A 13876-nucleotide genomic window follows, 5' to 3' on the forward strand; every position below is an offset into this window, starting at 1 on the left:
CTGAAGGGCTATTTATAAAGCAACATGCAGAATTTATAGTAATTAACAGAAGAGAATTATCATTCCTATGGTGAGATTCAATTTGAGTTATTTGTAAACTTGTAGGTGATTTACCTTACTCTAAACACATTCCAAAACAATTGAAAAGGTTAGTTCCTAATTTCATAGGATTTAATCACATTGTTTAAATAAGTATTTCCCTTTAAGGAGATACTGCTTATTATTTCCAGTAATGAATTGGAACAAAGGGGAAGGGGAGAGAAAGAGGAAAAAGGGAGGGAGAAAGGAAAAGCCTTGTTGTGTATAGAGTGGGGAGAGGGAGGAAAGAAGAAAGGAAGAAAAGAGGAGGAAGGGATTTTGAGTGGGAGAGAGGGAAAGGTGGTGGAAGGGACAGAGAGAGAAGGAGGTTGGGTGTGGGTGAGGGAGATGGAGTGTGGGTGGATGTGTGTGAGAGTAGTGAGGGTATTGGTCTAGGAGAAAGAGAAATTATGTAGTGTATGACATTTCAAGTTTCAGCTTTTTGTAATAATGTAAAATGCCCATTTCCTTACTAGATTGAGAGATTTCCTTTGCATCTGAGGCAAAATAATATCTGTATCTTCCTTGTTGATAGTTGGGCATGAAAATCAGTTCTGATTTCTTAGCATAATGGTATGAAAATACAGTGCTGCCTATCTCAGGGCATAGTGGATTCCTCATGTCCGCACTGATGGAAACTTCACAGAGGGCTCACACATGGCTTATTTCATATCCGGACCACATTGATAACAGAAGCAATCTGTTCTTGGGCTCTTCTCTTGTCTATAAACTAAATTATGCTAGTTCTGCTTATTGGTACATACTCAGTGGTATGTTGATGTTTCCTGGTAATTATCAACATGTTACACATTTGTTTGTAGTGTTATGTTAAACTGAATGCTTGCAATATCTTTGGGTTATAGAATGAAATAGTTTATAGAATTTATGATGATATATACACAGAAAGATTTAGATTGTTAATAGAAATGAATGTATTTTTTTCTCGTGCGTAAGAAGCCCTTAACTGATATATTTTGTAATATACATGTATTATTATATAAGAAAAGGTCATAGGGTTGATATATGGAATATTATATTCATATAATGCAACAACCTACTGTTTATTAGTAGTACCCAATTAGAATCACTCTACAAGTCTTTAATGCTTAATATGAGAATCCTGCAAGTCTTAGGGGTCTGAACTGACCCTGGTTATAAAGTTTTGATGGTGTATACTTTGATTTGTTCTTGAGAACATTTCCACTTTGGTAGGTCCAATTTCCTGTGGATAACCTCATTTCTTTACCTAGGAGGAATTTTGTTTCAGGTTTCCAATGTAAACAAGATAAACTCATATGGGATGTTACATTGGCATTGTTTTTTCTTTTTTAAATAACTTCATTACTCAAAATATTTTTCTTTATGACAAAAAATTAAACTGTGTTCAATTTTATTACATTAGATATATAATTTAATAAGGTGAAAAGAAATTTTTTAAAATCATAATTTAGAGATTAGGAGACAAATATATTTGTTTTTATTTAGTTGAGTAAAAGTGAAGAACTGAATAAAGGGTCCCGATTTTGTGTGGTTTAAGTTTTCCTTTTCCACTTCCAGTATAGAGCTTTTGTTGCTTTTTTTTGATAGAGAAGCTAGAAAAGATGTTAATTCATGATCTGTATAATGTCTACCAAACACTATTTTAAATTTACATTTTTATTAAAGAAATAAATGTACATAGTTTAAAAAGTCAAATAGTATGGGAAAGTTCTTAAGAATGAAAAGGAATCCTCTAACTATCCTTCCATACTTCTAAGTCCACTCTTCAGAGGCTGCAACTCTTGACTTACTGCATTTGTTTCTTTTGCTATTCATCTCTAGATTTTTAAATAAAATGTTTGTTACTGTCTTGATTTTTCAACTTTAAACCTTTATCTCTTCTCTTTTGTGACTTAGAAGCTTAGGATTTAGATGTTTTCTGCTCTCTCTCTCTCTACAGTTTTATCATAATCTTGATTAAATCACCATTGAAGGCTTATAATGTTATGACTATAAATATTACTCATTGATGGATTAAAGAATAGGGCTATATGTTCTTTTTCCTTAAACTTCTTTCTTGAGTTAATTATTGCATGACTTTTTATCATAGTTTATTTTCTATGTATCTAATAATAGTGTATCTCCAGAATATTCAAAAAATTATACTATCACCTCTGTTATTGTGTAACACTTACAATGTTCATTATGTCCCAGGTACTTGTATTGGTTTCACATATCTTGGTGGGGAGGGGAACTGGGGATTGAATGCCAGGGCACTTTACCACTGAGCAACATTCCCAGTCCTTTTGAGACAGGGTCTTGCTGTTGTTGAGACTCGTCTTGAATTTGGTGATTCTCCTTCCTCAGCATCTAAGTTGCTTGGATTACATGTGTGCACAGTGGTGCTGGGCTCCATTTTCTTTTTCTTTTTTAATAAATGAATCATCTGTGGCAGTGAAGTTAAAAATAACACAGGTAATAATTCATGTAAGCTGGGACATTGCATCCAGGTAGTCTGGTTCCAAAGAATGTAATGCCTAACCCATGCATTGTACTTTCTTAATACATAAATGTATGTGTAGTTGATTTATAGTTATTCTTTTCAGTTGTTTTAGGCCAAAAGATTTTTACATTCTTTTTTATTTTAATTTTTTTTTTTTAAGAGAGAGTGAGAGAGGAGAGAGAGAGAGAGAATTTTTTTAATATTTATTTTTTAGTTCTTGGCGGACACAACATCTTTGTTGGTATGTGGTGCTGAGGATCGAACCCGGGCCGCAAGCATGCCAGGCGATCACGCTACCGCTTGAGCCATATCCCCAGCCCTGATTTTTACATTCTTGATGGCAGAGTCCATATCCTGTTTATATGTATGTAGAAACAAACTCTGAAGCTAATGTACACCAGGTGATCTGTTTTATCACACTCTTTTGTTCTACTCTGTACTGGGGGATTCTTTTTTTCCTCTCTTGAGTTAGATCCTGTTAGCTGAAATCTAGTTTTCCATTTCTTAGTTTACTCCCTTATACTGATGGAACCACTTTTTAGTAAGAAAGGATTTGAGGGAGAAAATCTTTCAGGTAGGTTGAGGCTTCCAAATTATAATTTTGGAAGCTACAAAACCAGTGGGTAAGTTGTAAGTGATAGAGCAGGCCAGGAAAGCTGACACCTGAGCTGTCAGTGGAGGAAATGCAAAGTAACTTTTTTGAGTTTTAGTACATCTAGAAATACTAGTAATTAAGGTACCACTGAGCATGAGATGAAAATAGAGAATTAGTTGAAAGTGTAGGTCTTTCATAATAAGATTAGTTTAAATTAATCGTAAAATGTAAGAGTATCTTCAGATTCCATGTAGTCTTGCCCTGCTCTGCTGGGTGTCTATTCTACTTCAGCAAAGTTTGGAGTTTTATCTTTCAGAAATACTGAATCAAGATTCCAAGTGCAGCTGAGAGGTTTACTGTACTAAATAGGTTAAGTGTGTTTTTTTAGTAGAGTGCTTAGTGATTCTTTAGATCACCTCTAATGGCTGTGAAGATTATAACAGAAAATGGCAGCCCAGAGGAAATGTACCCAGATGGTGTCGTCAAGGGAAACTGGAATAGTTTGTTGACAATTTTGATGGTATGAATTTAAAGGAGTCTCTTCTTAGGGGCATGTATGCTTACAGTTTTGAGATGCTTTCTTCTAATTCATCAGAGGGCTATTATTCCTTGAAATGGAAGATATGACATGATTGGTCAAGCTCAGTTATGTACTGGCAAGATAATCACATTTGTTATTTCCATCTTGCAACAGTTGGAGACTGAGTTCAAGGCGATCCAAGCAGTAGTATTGACCCCAGAAAACTGCTCCACAGATCCAAAACGGAATTCTGAAACTTGGAAACACTGTGGAGCAACTTGTCACACCTGCATTGGTAGAACTCATGTTCCAAATGAAGTGCAAAACATGTAGGTTGAAGCACCTTATGTTGTTGGTGAACCCGGGAGAATGTTTGACTATACTGAACAGATGACAGCTTTCCCCAAAATGGATCAGAATGTTTGTGTTGGGTGAAGTAGATGAAACGATAAGCTGAGGGTTTAACAATCAAATTTGCAAGATTTTCCAAAAATTAAATACAGATAATCTGGTTGCATTCGAAGTGAGCAGAAATTCATGAAAGACCCCATTTGAATTCTGGTGAAGAAGGAAGAATTGACTCTTGAAGAAATCAAACAATTTTAATGTTAAAAGGGAGGATTAACTTGGATACACTTTGTGACTTGTATGAGACACTGACCATTGTGCAGGCAGTTATTTTTTCTCAATACAAGGCACAAGATGTACTGGTTTGCTGAGAAAGTGTATGCCGGGGACTTCACAGTTTCTGCTCTGCATGGTGACATGGACCAGTAGGAGAGAGATGTTTCATGAGATAATTCTGATCCTAGGGAAGCTGTGTTCTGATCATGACTAACTCATTGGCTCTTAGGATTGTTGTGCACCAAGTGTTATAAACTATGATCTACCTGACAGTCAGGAACACTACACTCATAGGCATCAACAGCAGCAGTAGATGAGAAGATAGTACTTATAAACAGTGTTGACTTTATCTGAAATGGGAATCCTAAACAAAACTGCATGGTTTGAATGAAGAGTGAGTCAGCATTTAACAACAACAACAACAACAACAAAAGATTAAATGCTGTTTACTGCTATTTTAAAGATATATTGTGATTATATATTTTTCCCTCACCCATTTATTTTTCTTGGAATTAATTAATAAGACATCATTTTTCCACTTGTTTAGTTTTTTTCCTGTTTGTCTAACAGCAATGAATCTCAAGCTTATTATACAAAAATATAATAATGTCTAATATTTGAAGAAGTGCTTACTATTGCCAGGACTGTTCTAAGCACTTCAGGTATTTTGAATCATTTAAACCTCAGAGCACTAAAGTCCCAAACAGCAATAACTCTCACCTACTACAGTATAATTTCCCTCTTACAAACAAAAGTGTTCTTATCCTCTTCTATTAGTGTTTGGTGATTTTCTTTCTTTGTTAGTTCATTTGCAATCATATCATCATACACTATAACCTGTAGTCCAAATTACAAAATCAATAGCCTATATAAAAAGGGAAACAGAGATGGAAGAAAAAGGAAATTGATTACTATATAAATGTTTACTTAACAGAGAAATATTGAAAATATGTTTGATGAAACGAAATTCTTATCTCTACAAGTAAACTTGAGACTTTAGATGGCATTTATAACTTCCCCTACCAGCTGTTCTATTTTAGTTTGTTTTTCAAATAGCTGGTTAGGGCATTTTAAAAATCTTACATATATTTAAGCTTTAGTTCTATATGTAGAGCTTTATATTTGTGGTTCTGGAGGCCATAATGGTCTTGTCTGTATTGGGTTGCATAAATCTTCCATTAATTTTTAACACTAGCCATGGAGAGTGCTACAGGGGACCCCTTAGATATCAGCTTTATCCCCTTTGCCTCAGTTGTATAGCCATAGGCTTGTTTTCAGTGATAATCATGATCAGTTCCTCCAGCCAACACACTTACTTTATTCTCCTTATTGGTTATAAGGATATAAGGAAGCCTTAGAGGGTAGGGAAAAGTTTAAATGTTCAGGCCAATAAAATACTCCACTTTATAATAAGATCTTAAAACACCCACCTCTTACACCCATAAGTTAATGGGTTAGAAAACCAAAGGAAGCCTTCATTTCCTCTTCTACCCCATAGTTCTTAGACCCATACGTTACAATTATAAGATCAATAACACCATTTATTGGTTTCTGTTTTAGAGCATCTTAGAGAATAGCACTGCAAGGTGTTGTGTCCTGTGTGATGCCATTACGAGTATGCAACATGCCATTCCACTAATACCAAGATGAATTGCTTTGGGAAGATAGGGTGCAACAAAAGAGTGGTGAACTCCGTGGATATTTGCTCAGTGCTTTACTTCTTTTATTAAGTTAGTTTCTTGGTCAGAAGTAGTGTTTTATTGATGGCATGAACCTTGGTGAAGCATCTGTAAGTCCACATGTAGTAAGATAGAGTTTCATAAAGAAGCAGGGTGGCCAAGGATGTGAAGTCTATGTCTTGGGTAAGAAGATGTTTAATGTCATCAGCCTGCCACTAGGTAGCTGGTTGTTCCTCCTGTTATGTCTTATATCTTGAGTCCAGTGTTGGCCCCTGCTTGTTGCAGTCTGGGCACTCACTAATAAATATCCCTCATCTGTGATGAGGGAATTCATATTGTTCAGCTCATTGGTAATTTCTTTGCACATTTAGCAACCAGTCTGATAATGTATATGATAAAATTTTCTAATTTGTGCAAAGCAGTTAAACTGTGCAAAGCAGCACTTGTAAGACAAACTTGAACTGGCCCTAAGAGTGTGTGTATATTGAAAATTGTATGAACATATGGCTGACATTAACAATACACACCTATGGCTCATGGAAGGTTTTTTTCTAACTAGCTAACTAGGGAAGAAAAACAAATATTAAGCCTCATTTTTAGATGGCACTCTGACAACACCAGCACATGATAGAATTGAACTGTCGGAACTTTATAGCTTTCAAAGAGTTAAAGTTGAAATACATATCTATTTTTTCACTTTGTCTGGAATGAGATAAGACTTTAGGAAATGATTTATGTAGTTTTATGGACCATGACTAATGGAAGGGCTGGGTGGTTAGGAGTTCAGAATAAGAAAGATTGGAGAATTAGTTTAAGAAGATTGATGGAAAAGATGGTCCTCTGAAAATAAATTGATAGATTAATATTAATATTAATATTAATGTTAATTGTGTAAATGTTCTTTTAAGGGCTCCCTACTTCTGCAAAGGAGGCAAAATAATCTCCTTTGTTGATGGGTAGGCTCTTTCCTCAATTCCTCTTGTGCTTGTTCTAATTGGGATTATGAACAAAGTAGCCATGGTGATAGGAGCTTGAAATTATTTTTTCTTAAGGGTCATAAAATATGAATAGTTTTTTAGTAAAGGGATCATGAATTCACTTTAAAATTCTAGTGGTTTGTGTGTGATTCTTTTTTTCTCTTTAAAAAAATTTTTTTAAAGATATACATGATAGTAGAGTGTATTTTGACATTATACATACGTGGAGTATAACTTATTCTAATTAGGATTGTGTGTGATTCTTGTTCCACCTTGCCAAAAGCTGCTTCTTTTTTTTGTCCTGGGGATTGAACTCAGGGGCACTCAACCACTGAGCCACATTCCCAGCCCTATTTTGTATTTTATTTAGAGACAGGGTCTCACCGAGTTGCTTAGGGCCTTGATGTTACTGAGGCTGGCTTAGAACTTTTGATCTTCCTGCCTCTGCCTCCCAAACCACACCAAAATCTTCTTGTAATATCCAGTTTTTTTCCTGAAGCATTGAGCAGTATAGAATCTGCTGAATTAAAGGTCCACATGATAGACTTTCTTGATTTGGAGCCTGCCTGAATTTTACATCTTATTTTTGTTTTGGGTCATACTCAAAATTGATATGATTGATAAGCAGTAAACTTATTTTCTTTTAAATTTTTATTGTTGGTTGTTCAAAACATTACATAGTTCTTGACAAATCATATTTCACACTTTGATTCAAGTGGGTTATGAACTCCCATTTTTACCCCGTATACAGATTGCAGCGTCACATCGGTTACACATCCACTGTTTTACATATTGCTATACTAGTGTCAAGCAGTACACTTAAATATGGTAGATATTGCTTCTAAAATTCAAGAGTTCTAAAATCATGAACTGTGCCATTTTCTTGGTGATAAATAATGTAAAATTTAGCAATTTATGGTGCATTTTACAGGTGATATATCAACATTCCAGGCCACTAGTTTTGAGAAACTTTACTGAGATGGCAAGCCTCTTGAATTTTATGAGTCAGTCACTCTCTGGCATACCTATGTTTTACTAAAACATCTGGAGTACCAGCTATGTCCTGCTCACACAGGTATAGTTAATATCATCAGTAGAGTAAATTTTCACAATAATCTCTCAGATAGTAGGATAGTCAAGACTGCCTTGGATTAAAGTTTGAGAAAACTATAAAGGCATATTGTCTAAAATTGTCAGATTTAATTTTTGTTGATCCCAGTGCAAATTTCCTAAAGTTATAAAAAAATCATATGCTTATTTTACATATAAAACAACCTGGCTACATTCCAAAGAAGGTCAACAATTATTCATGGTAAAACTAAATTTATTGGTAAATAAGATAAAAGTTCTAAGAATCATTTTTCGATCTTTTAAAGAAAAAGATAAATAAAAATAATTTAAAATACATTTGTATTGAGAAATCAACAAATTAAAAATAAAAGTTTTAGGAAAACATGAAGGCATAAATCTGAGAAAGTTTACAGTAGACTGTCTATTCCACTCATAAACCTTAGTCTGTGCCTTGTTAGGTTACTTTTATCAAGATAAGGTTTTTTTCATAGAAACATAAGAATGTAGTCAAATACAGTAGCTGTTAGTTTATTCCCTTTTTCATACAAAGCTAAGGGATATGACACTCCTACCCCACTATTATAATTCTTATGGTTCCCAGAAACCCAAACAGTGTAGTACTCTTGAGGATGGGGTGCTACTTGAAGGCAATAAATACATAAGAGTTCCTACAGCAAAATTCTTAACCTCTCCATGTTTCCTTATGTGTTAAATGTTGACAGTAACTATACCTTACAGAGCTATTGTGAGACTAAATATGCTGTACCTCTCCCAAATTTAGAACATGGTAAGCACCTGATAGAGATAAATGTCTATTAGATTGCATAAAAATATGAATTTTTAGATAAATTCTCTTGAGATACTAGTATAGATATTTTGGGCTCTATACAATATTAGTTTTGGTGAAATTATTACAGAGTATATTAAGTTAAATTCTGAATGAATCAGAGGAAAGTGCACATTTACAATATTTAATATTCTAATTTAGGTAAGAGCTGAGTCTATTGAAATATTTGTATACTTCAGTTACATATGTAGCTTTCTTTGTTTAGCTCATGTGCTTTTTATATTTTTTCATCATCTGTTATATTTTTGTTATTATTAACAGGATTTCTGTTTTCCATAGTAATGCTGTAATTAGATTTTTTTAAAAAATATGCTTTAGTTGTCAATAGACCTTTGTTTTTTAATTTATTCGTATATGGTGCTGAGAATTGAATTCAGTGCCTCACACATGCTAGGCAAGCACTCTAGCACTGAGCCACCACCCCAGGCCCTGTAATTGGTTTTTGATGTTGTGTTATAGGTAAATTTATGTAGTTTTTGACATATTGCTTTACTGGCCATCCTATATAATATTTTCATATATATTTATGTGTGTGTGTATTATTATGTGTGTGTGTGTGTGTGTATATATATATATATATATATATATATTATGACACACATATACATATACAACCCCACTTCTTGTTTACTCCTTATCAACATTACCTTTACTTCCTTAGGTGTTAACCCTGGAGTTTTTATACTAGTTCTCTCTTTTCCATGGAAAATACATACCAAAATTCCTGGGGAATGCATAAAGCCACTGATAGTATTAAAATGTATGTATGCGTGTGTGTGTGTGTGTGTGTGTGTGTGTGTGTGTAAATCTGTTTATACATATACATATATATAGTACTTTTTCCTATACATACTTATATACATATATGTGATAAAATTTAAGTTGTAAATTAGGCATAGTAAATACTGACAATCATAATAAATAATTTAGAACATTTATGACCATATGCTATAATAAGAGTTATATGAATACAGTCTCTCTTATAGTATCTTTTTGTACTATATTAACTATTCTTGATAGGATGTGAGATGATGTAATGCTATGTGATGAGTTGAAATGAGGTGAACAATGTAGCGTTAGGCTATTATGTAAAGGATACTTGAACACAAGCCCTGTGATATGTGATGGTTGATCTGATACCCAAATCAGCTACTAGGTGACTCAATAGGCAGGTAGCATATACAGGGTGGGTATCAGTCCTGAAACAGATGGTATTGCATTTCTTTACATACTTCAAACATCACTCAAGGAAAAGGGTTCACAAGGGGTATGATCACTAGAGGTGGGACTGATAGGGTGTCCCTGCAAGAATCTATCTATCACATAGCTACTCCTTTCAATCAACAAATCATTACAGTACCCTATTTTAAGCAACTGTCTTATCTGAATTATTGTTATAGCTTTTTAAAATGTTTTCCCTACATCTGCTCCTAATTTTAGTCTATTCTGTACATAGAAGGCACAGAGATTCCACTGAAACATAAATCATTTCAAATTTATACTCCCAGTTTCTCATAGAATGAAACTGGACTTCAGTGGCTGTTTTTAGATCACCATACAAAAATCCAGAGTCAATGCAATGACCTGTGTGATCTGGCACCTGTGATATTTGGACTCATATTATTGCTTTGACCTTATCTCCTAATACTTCTCTTTTTCTCATTTCACTTCAGCAACATTGGCCCCTTAATGTTCTTCAAACATGGTAGAAATGATTCCACATTAGGACTTGGTTAAAGTGGTTTGTTCTGATTGGAGAATTCCCCCCCACCCCTACTAATAGCTCCCTGGCTTACTCCCTCATTTCTTATGGTATGCACTGAGGTGTCACCATTTTAGGGGATTCTTTCCTGATCACTTTATTTAGAATGACACACGGTGATTCATTTCTACCATTCCTTTGTTGGAACTTCTTTTTTCTTTTTTTACTTCCCTGCTTTAGCTATATCCATTTTGTGTTTTGGTTTTCTATTTATTTTGTTCATAGTTTTTTTTTTCCCAGCTCTAGTATTTTAAGTTCCATAGGGACTGAAATTTTTGTGTATAAAATATTCAATGGTATATTCCCAGCACCTAAAACAATGGTAGGCACTTAATAGGTATTTAATCAGCATTTAAAAAAATAAATTGCATTTTACATCGTTGGGAGGGAAGCGCACATATAATTAATATCATATTCTTCTTTCAATGAACATCATATTCCTTTTAGATAGTACATCTCATTATTTTTGTCTTAGCATTGGGTTGAATTTCCAGAATGATGTGAATGATGTTTAAAAAATAAACAGGGCAAGTACCTTAAAGTCCATTTTGGGGAAGGACCAGGTATCTGTTCCAGGGACCGGACTCTGTACCCAACCCACATCCCTACCACCAAAGCATACTGTAGCAGCCAGAGCAGAATGGAGTGTTAGCTTTTTATTAGTGATGCATACAAATCAAACGAACAATAAAAATAACAAAAAGAGAAAAAAATAGCCCCATAAAACAACAAACAGTGAGGAATTTCATTATAGCTGAAGCAACACTGGCTCAGGTACCACTATGGCTGCTTACCTTATGCTATTGATTCTTATTACTATATTCACAAGGTATCCCATGTTTAAAATAAAAGTCATCTTCTCTCTTGTCCCTCATTCCTTTTGTGAGATGGTGGGAGCAGGAAGGGTGGCCAGTGGGTCTGACCTTCACCTTCCCTCACTGAGTCCAGCAATGGGCACCTTTGCAAGTAGCTAGTTGCTTTGCATTGATCTTATAGCCAACACAGGCCTTAAATTGTGCTGCCTGGTTTGATTTTTATTTATTTTCCATTTTATGAATGTGGGTCTGCCTACTCCCTTCAATGTTAAGTAGAAACCCTGGGGGAATCTATCTTACCTCCCTGCCTTTCTCAAAAGTTCTCCCTCTGTTATCAACCATTCCTCTGAAACAGGTATTGGGCATAGGGTGGGCAAGGGTCTGGGGTGATCTGGCCCAGGAGCCCTTTGTTAGACCACCAGTTTTGCTCCATCCTTTTTGAAATAAAATGCCCATTAGTAAATTCTTAGACTCTTGAAAATAAAACTCCTCCCTTTTCTTCAAAAGGGGAAGAGGTGTACAGTTTTACATTTTGTGACATTAATGGGAATACCTTTCTGTTTGAGTTAGCCATTGTATTGAGATAGATTTGTTTTTAAACCAAATTAAAGAAGTATCCTTTATTTAGAATTTTTTGGAGGACAGGAAATAGAGAAGATGTTACATTTTTAAATCAAAGATCTTTTAAGCATCTCATCAGATAATTATGTTTTTTTATATTACATTTTGATGTTACAAATTATATCAGGACATACTTTAATATTAAAACTTTTTTCTTCCTAGAATGAATTGTGCTTGGTCACAGTAGTCTATTTAAGTTTAGTAATGGATCATATTTGTTGAGCTTTACATTATTCCTCATGCTTGTAAGGTCTTAAAAGTCTATGTCATTTATTTGAGTTTTTGATTTATTCATTCTTTAGTGAGAATTTGATTCAGGCGTGTATTTGTTCATAAGCAGATTTGCTCCAGTTTACCTTGCATTACATCATTGCCCACCTTATCCACCCATATACTCCTCCTTTTATATCCTAAGCTGGAGATCTATTGATGGTCATTTTTATCACCTGTTCATCAATTTAGTAGCCTAAAGAGAAAGAGTTGACTAATTTCTCCTTAATCCTTATTAACCTGCAGTCTACATATGTTCGTTAAAGATGACTTGATTTTTACTATTATTTGAGCTAAACACCAACAGGCATCCTTGACTTCTGTCTTCCTTTCACTTCACATACTGTCTAGCAGAAAATCCCATCTACTTGTTAACACAACTTTAAATTTGTATATCAGAGTCTATATCCTAACTTTTGTTTGTATGTCATTACTTTGCTGCTTAAATTGGGAGTTGTGTAATACGTTTAAATTATCTCCCAGTGTTAGACATCCTTCCACTGTTATTCCATTGCTCTATCGGTATTGAATGTTACTCTGGCCATGCCTAATGACAATTGGATTTTTTTTCCCCATGGTTTTAGTGACTTCCTCTTTTTTTCTGGATACCTGAATGATTGAATGACCCAACCCCTTCCCTCACCTCAGCTCACCTCAACTCAACTCACTTCACCTCACCTCACCTCAGTGTACCTTTCCCTTTCTCTTTTTTAATTTTCTTAAAGTCCACTAACTTACCAGGCTATATCTTGGTGTTGACACTTTAGGTTCAGTTTACCCTGGGATATACTGTACTCTTGACATTTTTACATTCATACTTCTTTTCTGTCAGGAAGATGTTCTTACTCAGCATCTTTAAAGGTATTCCCTGTTAGATTATTTCAGTTTTCTCTTCAAGAAATCAGTCATTTAAACTTATTTCCATTGTATTTTCCACATTCTTCTCATCTGTTCCCATGTCCATTGCTGCATTTAAATTTAATTTTATTTTTACTTATAGATGGGCACATTATCTTTATTTATTTATTTTTATGTGGTGCTAAGGATCAAACCCAGTGCCTCCTCACAGGTGCAAGACAAGTGCTCTACCACAGGGCCCCAGCCCTAGCCCCTTATTACTGCATTTTTAATGGATCTTTCCCTGTTTACTGTTTTCACTTGTACTTGAATTTCTATGACAGTTTTATTCCTCTGCTTTTTTTCATTAGTTCTGCCCATTCATGTTTTAACTTTCTGGTTGCTCTTCTGTTTCTTCCCTAAGTTCATATAGCTTTATCTTGTGCACAGATCCTAATGAAGGTACTTGCTCTATTAAATATATTTTTTTTTAATTAATGGGGAACAACTTGGTCATGCTTTGAAGTAGTTAATGGGAACATTTTTAATATATTCTATACTTTTCCTAATTTTTAAAAATAGCAACTTTGGATGTATCTTTCCTGCAGCATTTATTTTGGGAGAGATGTGAGTTTTTTCATCATCAACTGTTTATAAGAGGCTCATGTTTTAAGAGAAGCAAGGATCAGGTTCCTGGT

At 34.6% G+C, this 13876-nt stretch overlaps 1 protein-coding gene and 1 pseudogene across 1 annotated transcript in view; both read left to right on the plus strand.

The window, feature by feature from the left end:
* Tbc1d32 (TBC1 domain family member 32) overlaps positions 1-13876 on the plus strand; it is a 195664-nt gene that overhangs the window by 101437 nt on the left and 80351 nt on the right. The gene's annotated exons all lie outside the window — the stretch shown is intronic.
* Positions 3086-4470, plus strand: LOC113186580 (eukaryotic initiation factor 4A-II pseudogene; annotated as a pseudogene).

Source organism: Urocitellus parryii, chromosome 8, assembly GCF_045843805.1.
Source record: "Urocitellus parryii isolate mUroPar1 chromosome 8, mUroPar1.hap1, whole genome shotgun sequence".
Taxonomy (NCBI): domain Eukaryota; kingdom Metazoa; phylum Chordata; class Mammalia; order Rodentia; family Sciuridae; genus Urocitellus; species Urocitellus parryii.